The sequence below is a fragment of the Mercenaria mercenaria genome, chromosome 17 (genome assembly GCF_021730395.1).
Source record: "Mercenaria mercenaria strain notata chromosome 17, MADL_Memer_1, whole genome shotgun sequence".
NCBI classification, from domain to species: domain Eukaryota; kingdom Metazoa; phylum Mollusca; class Bivalvia; order Venerida; family Veneridae; genus Mercenaria; species Mercenaria mercenaria.
Window position 1 is genome coordinate 66,866,457 of NC_069377.1, and position 9,043 is coordinate 66,875,499.

Below are 9,043 nucleotides of genomic sequence, written 5' to 3' on the forward strand. Positions count from 1 at the left end.
CCCTTTGTCCGTCGTCACTCCGTTCACAATTTCTTAGAGACCACATTTTGCAAGCAATTTTGATCAAACTTGTAAAAACCTTGTATTGGCATGATATCTCGGTTCCTTTCGAAAATGGCCTAATCCCGTCATAGGTTCTAGAGTTATTGCCCCTTAAAGGGCCAGAATTTGCATGTGTGCATGCATCAACAATTTCTTGTCTGCACGATAGTGGTTTCATTTATGATTTTATTTTAAACAAACTTGCACACAACTTGTATCACCATAAGATCTTGGTTCCTTTCTTGAACTGGACAGATCCCAATATGGGTTGCAGCGTTATGGCCCCTGAAAGGGCCAAAATTAGCTATTTTGACCTTGTCTGCACAATAGCAGCTTTATTTATGATTTGATTTTAACCAAACTTGCACACAACTTATATCACTATAAGATCTTAGTTTCTGACTTGAACTGGCCAGATGCCATTATAGGCTCCAATGTTATGGTCCCTGAAAGGGCCAAAATTAACTAATTTGACTTTGTCTGCACAATAGCAGCTTCATTTATGATTTGATTTTAACAAAACTTGCACACAACTTGTATCACTATAAGATCTTGGTTCCTTTCTTGAATTGGCCAGATTCCATTATGGGTTCCAGAGTTATGGCCCCTGATAGGGCCAGAATTAGCTATTTTGACATTGTCTGCACAATAGCAGCTTCATTTATGATTTGAATTTAATCAAACTTGCACAAAACTTGTGTCACCATAAGATCTTGGTTCCTTTCTTGAACTGGCCAGATCCCATAATGGGTTCCAGAGTTATGGCCCCTGCAAGGGCCAAAATTAGCTATTTTGACCTTGTCTGCACAATAGCAGCTTTATTATGTCTCCCCCCCCTCTAGGGGAGACATATTGTTTTTGCCCTGTCTGTCCGTCCGTCCGTCACACTTCATTTCTGAGCAATAACTGGAGAACCATTTGACCTAGAACCTTCAAACTTCATAGGGTTGTAGGCCTGATGGAGTAGACGACCCCTATTGTTTTTGGGGTCACTCTGTCAAAGGTCAAGGTCACAGGGGCCTGAACATTGAAAACCATTTCTGATCAATAACTAGAGAACCACTTGACCCAGAATGTTGAAACTTCATAGGATGATTGATCATGTAGAGTAGATGACCCCTATTGTTTTTGGGGTCACTCTGTTAAAGGTCAAGGTCACAGGGGCCTGAACATTGAAAACCATTTCCAATCATTAACTTGAGTACCACTTGACCCAGAATGTTGAAACTTCATAGGATGATTGTACATGCAAAATAGATGACCCCTATCGATTTTGGGGTCATTCTGTTAAAGGTCAAGGTCACAGGGGCCTGAACATTGAAAAACATTTCCGGTCAGTAACTTGAGAACAACTTGACCCAGAATGTTGAAACTTAATTGGATGATTGGTCATGCAGGGTAGATGACCCCTATCGATTTTGGGGTCACTCTGTTAAAGGTCAAGGTCACAGGGGCCTGAACATGGAAAACTATTTCTGATCAATAACTTGAGAACCTCTAGACCCAGAATGTTAAAACTTTATAGGATAATTGGACATACAGAGTAAATGACCCCAATTAATTTTGGGGTCACTCTATTAAAGGTCAAGGTCACAGGGGCCTGAACATGGAAAACAATTTCTGATCAGTAACTTGAGAACCACTCAACCCAGAAAGTTGAAACTTCATAGGATGATTGCTCATGCAGAGGAGATGACCCCTATCGATTTTGGGGTCACTCTGTTAAAGGTCAAGGTCACAGGGGCCTGAACATTGATAACCATTTCCGATCAATAACTTGAGAACCTCTTGATCCAGAATGTTGAAACTTCATAGGATAATTGAACATGCAGAGTAGATGACCCCTATTGATTTTTGGGTCAGTCTATTAAAGGTCAAGGTCACATTGATAACCATTTCCGATCAATAACTTGAGAACCACTTGACCTAGAATGTTGAAACTTAATAGGATGATTGGACATGCAGAGTAGATGACCCCTATTTATTTTGGGGTCACTTGATCAAAGGTCACAGGAGCCTGAACAGTGACTTGAGAACCACTTGGCCAAGAGTGTTGAAACTTAGCAGGATGACTGGACATGCCAAGTAGATGATCCCTATTGCAGCCAACCATCAGTGTCTCTTTGACCTTCGCTCCTGACTCATATTGACTTCTTGCCTATACCACTTTGCATTGGGGGAGACATGCGCTTTTTTGCAAAAGCATCTTCTAGTTTATGATTTGATTTTAACCAAACTTGCACACAACTTGTATCACCATAAGATCTCGATTCTTTTTTATACGCCTGAAGGGACGTATTACGTTATCGCCTTGGTGTCCGTCTGTCTGTTGGTTAGCAATTTCCCTTCGGCTCTGTAACTCTTGAACCCCGTGAAGGATTTCAAAGAAACAGGACACCAATGTTCACCTCATCGAAACGACGTGTAGACAGGGTCACGCTGTCGATCGCCACTTGAGCCATTTGTGACAAAAAATTAAATGTGGCTCCGAAATTTTCTAATTGGCGAAAATGGCCCAAAGCTATGTCTGTCTGCAAAACTACGAATATTCATGAATATTGCCAGTTTTACGAACCAAAAGGTGTGAAAAATCGATAATCTGTGTAGACAAACATCTGTTATTGAAAGGTGATCTTAATAAAAAGCCAATAACAAGAGGACCATGATGGTCCTGAATCGCTCACCTCTTCCCACATGATCCAGTTTTGAGTATGACGTCGTTTTTTCTATTATTTGACATAGTGACCTAGTTTTTGAGCTCATGTGACCCAGTTTTGAACTTGACCTAGATATTATAAAGATAAAAATTCTGACCAATTTTCATGAAGATCCATTGAAAAATATGGTCTCTAGAGAGGTCACAAGGTTTTTCTATTATTTGACTTATTGACCTAGTTTTTTAAGGCACGTGACCCAGTTTCAAACTTGACCTAGATATCATCAAGGTGAACATTCTGACCAATTTCATGAAGATCCATTCAAGGGTATGGCCTCTGGAGAGGTCACAAGGTTTTTCTATTTCAAGACCTACTGACCTAGTTTTTGATCGCAGTTGACCCAGTTTCAAACTTGACCTAGATATCAGCAAGATAAACATTCAGACCAACTTTCATACAGATCCCATGAAAAATATGGCCTCTAGAGAGGTCACAACGTTTTTTCATTATTTGACCTACTGACCTACTTTTTGATGGCACGTGACCCACTTTCGAACTTGACTTAGATATCATCAAGGTGAACATTCTGACCAATTTTTATGGAGATCCATTCACAAGTATGGCCTCTAGAGAGGTCACAAGGTTTTTCTATTTTTAGACCTACTGACCTAGTTTTTGACCGCACATGACCCTGTTTCGAATTTGACCTAGATATCATCAAGTTGAACATTCAGACCAACTTTCATGAAGATCCATTGAAAAATATGGCCTTTAGAGAGGTCACAAGGTTTTTCTATTATTTGACCTACTGACCTAGTTTTTGATGGCACGTGACCCACTTTTGAACTTGACCTAGATATCATCAAGGTGAACATTCTGACAAATTTTCATGAAGATTTCATGAAATATATGGCCTCTAGAGAGATCACAAGGTTTTTCTATTTTTAGACCTACTGACCTAGTTTTTGAACGCACATGACCCAGTTTCGAACATGACCTAGATATCATCAAGATGAACATTCAGACCAACTTTCACACAGATCCCATGAAAAATATGGCCTTTAGAGAGGTCACAAGGTTTTTCTATTATTTGACCTACTGACCTAGTTTTTGAAGGTACGTGACCCAGTTTCGAACTTGACCTAGATATCATCAAGGTGAATGTTCTGACCAATTTTCATGAAGATCTTGTGAAATATATGGCCTGTAGAAAGGTCACAAGGTTTTTCTATTTTTAGACCTACTGACCTAGTTTTTGATGGCACGTGACCCAGTTTCAAACTTGACCTAGATATCATCAAGATGAACATCCAGACCAACTTTCATACAGATCCCATGGAAAAATATGGCCTTTAGAGAGGTCACAAGGTTTTTCTATTATTTGACCTACTGACCTAGTTTTTGATGGCACGTGACCCAGTTTCAAACTTGACCTAGATATCATCAAGGTGAACGTTCTGACCAACTTTCATGAAGATCTTGTAAAATATATGGCCTCTAGAGAGGTCACAAGGTTTTTCTATTTTTAGACCTACTGACCTAGTTTTTGACGGCACGTGACCCACTTTCGAACTTGACCTAGATATCATCAAGGTGAACATTCTGACAAATTTTCATGAAGATTTCATGAAATATATGGCCTCTAGAGAGGTCACAAGGTTTTTCTATTTTTAGACCTACTGACCTAGTTTTTGACCGCACGTGACCCAGTTTCAAACTTGACCTAGATATCATCAAGTTGAACATTCAGACCAACTTTCACACAGATCCCATGAAAAATATGGCCTTTAGAGAGGTCACAAGGTTTTTCTATTATTTGACCTACTGACCTAGTTTTTGAAGGTACGTGACCCAGTTTCGAACTTGACCTAGATATCATCAAGGTGAACATTCTGACCAATTTTCATGAAGATCTTATAAAATATATGGCCTCTAGAGAGGTCACAAGGTTTTTCTATTTTTAGACCTACTGACCTAGTTTTTGACCGCACGTGACCCAGTTTCAAACTTGACCTAGATATCATCAAGATGAACATTCTGACCAATTTTCATGAAGATCCATTGAAAATTATGGCCTCTAGAGAGGTCACAAGGTTTTTCTATTTTTAGACCTACTGACCTAGTTTTTGATGGCACGTGACCCAGTTTCGAACTTGACCTAGATATCATCAAGATGAACATTCTGACCAACTTTCATAAAGATCCAATGAAAAATGTGACCTCTAGAGTGGTCACAAGCAAAAGTTTACGGACGCACGGACGGACGGACGACGGACATCGCGCGATCACAAAAGCTCACCTTGTCACTTTGTGACAGGTGAGCTAAAAAGTCTACATTTAAGAAAAATATGACAACTATTGCAAAAGGAGCTCTTATTTTGAAGTATTTTTCGAGAATAAAACATGCGAAGGCATCGAACCCCACCCACTTATCTATAGGCAATGTGCAAAATAAGACGCTGCTTAAAGTTTAAACAACATTTCTTCTTTTTTGACATCTTTATTTTAAATGTGGTTTTCAGAATTTTTTTATTAAATGGCAGATGTTTATAAAAATGATAATTTTAGAAGTTAACAATGATTGATTTTCTAAGTAGCTTTTTAAAGGGTTACTAAGAAATAGGCCTATGTAATAACTACATTAATTTCTTGAGTGGTATGAGTACTTTGGTACATATAATCTAGTCCTACAAGAACGTCAATGCTATGCGCTTCGCCGTTGTTGGCCTCATAATTTTATCTTCGGAAAAAGCAGTGGCTCGGAGAAAATAAAAATCCCAGTGTGACCCCTGGTAGAGCGCATATTTCGGATGGATCACTGAAAGGTCAAGGTCACACTTAGGGGTCAAAGGTCATATGACTTTGTTTTGTGTGTATATTGCTCTGCATTTGCGTTGCATTGCAGTGCTCTTGTTTTTATTTGGCTGATCCTTCTTTTGTTCACTTACAATAATTTTTTTTTTAATTACTTCCCATTTATGTTACTATAAATAGCTTCTTGTCCTTATGTGCAATGATAACAGGTGAGCGATATAGGGCCATTATGGCCCTCTTGTTTCTAAATGCAAACATTCTAAAAAGCTGCATATTCTCTTTCAGTCAGTATAAACCACACGACTCAGATTTAAGTCAACAGTATAGCTAAAACAATGAGAAAATGATTAGCTTTTATTTTCTTCAATAATACAAAAATATAATGTGCCTTTCCGCAAATTTATGACACTTGTTCATTTCCTCAAACTTGAATATTTAGACATACCACTACATAAAATGACAATATTAAATAGAAATAAAATATGGCAGAAGGAGAAGACAACCTTGAATTATATCTCAGTGATGTTTATGAAAAGGAATGTGTGTTTAAGACAGACAAAGATGAAGTGGATTTTATTCAGAGAGGGATAGAAACTCTTGTTCCAAGACTTGTTGAAAAGATTTTAGCATATGACCCTATTTGGGAGGACATTGAAAAGGATCTTGTGTCATTCCGATCTGAAGGAGGAAAAATTATTAGATGTCAGCGTAACATTATCAAAGTGGGTAGTTTTTATGAAGGTACGAAAAATGATTTTCCGGCTGAATTTGATCTCATATATCCATTTTATTGCTGCAAAGAAACAGAATGCATGAACTCTTCACTTAAAGAACTCCTTCAAGGAATACTTGGCAAGACTTACCAGCTCATTCATCAAACAGGGATCCGATACTGCGCAAGGCAGAGGACAGACAGTATTTACATTATGCATCCTTGGATAAAATAAGAAACCTGTATTTTGATAGATATCTTGGTAGATCTCGACCAGCAATGACGATGAATGTTATTTACGAAAGTAAACTTGGTTTACATAAGGAAATAAATGTAGATCTTGTTCCAGGAGTCTTAATAGAGGACAATAACCTTGAAGAAATTATGAATAAATATTGCGCTTTGGAGCCATTCCATAAAGAGGTCATGTCAATGGGAAGAATTCTAATGGTAGACAGGAGAATTACGTTTACTGAAACTGAGGTGCACATAATGAGGGGTAAACTGTCACAGAACCACAGGAAGGTGTACAGGATCCTGAAATATCTTATAAATGGGAATGGTGAAGGATATGGAAAATTTTTGACAATAAAAGGTTATTCATCGTATATGATAAAAACTATGATAATCTACCATCACTTTGAATGTACAAAACCCGACACTTTGGGTTTAGGACCATGTATGTTAGAGGTACTGAATGAGATGTGTAAACACAAATAATATGAAACATTCCCTCGTCTGTTAAAGGATCCTTACAGCTTTGAAACGGAGAAGAAACTTTTTTTATTAGGAGACCTCCAGGCTATGACAAACTCCCTAATGTTGATGCAAAAATTGAAACAATGCTATGATTACGAGAGCTACAGACCAAATAAATCAATATCAGAACAATATTACTACGAAATCAACAAACCTTTGAGGATTGATGTTGACTTCGACAAGGACGAATTAGAAAAAATTAGTAAAATGACTGATTTTGTTTTAAGTCTATAAAATGAAACATAGTTACATTACATATAATCATAACTTGACATGACATTGTAATGCAACATCAAATACTGCGGGAAATATTTTTTTTACTTCAAATTTAAAAGATTAAAATTAAATTGTTAATTTGTAATTAATTTCATGGACCAAAACAACCATGAAGAATTAGCTCCCTACAACTATTAATGATTTCATAGTATTTTTTCCTTTTCAAACAACGACTTGACCATCTTCCAATGTTGATTTTTCTTACTTTGTTAGACTTGCAATATTTAAAACATACAGCCTATGAAGGTAAATCGGTCAATGACAAGGAAAAAACAAACTTTCAAGTATGTAAAAAGTCAAAAAATGTTTGTAAATTGCACAGCAAAAACAAATAGAAGTGCTGTATCCTGAGAGTGTAAACTTTAGTTTGAGAAAGAATGAAGTGTACTCAAGTTTGAATTTCTTACATGTTGCATAACTGTTTCAATACCGAAAACATAGAGCATTATTAAGTAATGACCAAAAAACAAGAGGGCCATGAAGACCCTGTATCGCTCACCTGACCTGTTGACCTAAGATCATCAAGATTAACATTCTGACCAAGTTTCATAAAGATATGGTCATAAATGTGATTCTAAAGTGTTAACTAGCTTTTCCTTTGATTTGACCCAGTGCCCTAGTTTCTGACCTCACATGACCCAGATTCGAACTCGGCCTAAAGATCATCAAAATTAACATTCTGACCAAATTTCATTAAGATATAGTCATAAATGTGGCCTCTACAGTGTTAACTAGCTTTTCCTTTGATTTGACCTGGTGACCTAGCTTTTGATCCTACATGACCCAGATTCAACCTGGACCTTGAGACCATCAAGATTAACATTCTGACCAACATTCATGAAGATACAGTCATAAATTTGGCCTCTACAGTGTTAAAAAGCTTTTCCTTTGATTTGACCAGGTGACCTAGTTTTTGACCCAACATGACCCAGATTCAAACTTATCCAAGATTTTATTGAGGATAACATTCTGACCAAGTTTCATTAAGATTGTGCCAAAATTATGACCTCTAGAGTGTTAACAATCTTTTCCTTTGATCTGACCTGGTGACCTAGTTTTTGACCCCAGATGACCCAATATCGAACTTATCCAAGATTTTATTGAGAGTAATATTCTGACCAAGTTTCATTAAGATTGGGTCAAAATTGTGGCCTCTAGTATGTTAACAAGCTTTTCCTTTGATTTGACCTGGTGACCTAGTTTTTGACTGCAGATGACCCAATTTCGAACTTATCCAAGATTTTATTGAGAGTAATATTCTGACCAAGCTCCATTAAGATCGGACCAAAATTGTGACCTCTAGAATGTTAACAAGCTTCACCTTTGATTTGACCTGATGACCTAGTTTTTGACCCCAGATGACCCAATATCGACCTCATCCAAAATTTTATTGAGAGTAACATTCTGACCAAGTTTCATTAAGTTTGGGCCAAAATTGTGACCTCTAGAGTGTTAACAGTCAAATTGTTGACGACGGACGGACGACAGACGACGACGGACAAAGGGCGATCACAAAAGCTCACCTTTGAGCACTTCGTGCTAAGGTGAGCTAAAAATAGAACAGGTCATGCTCGTTTTAGTAATAATTATTTATAATGCAGTCTTCCTACACACATTAATTAACAAAGATGGACTTATACACTCATAAATTGTACAATATGATCTACATGTGTATTTCCTTTTAGGCCATACTAATTTTATTTAGATTTATATATCAGTTAATTCAAAAGTTATGTTAGTAATTACAATAAGTTTTGCACTATGCACTTTACAGTACGTAGTG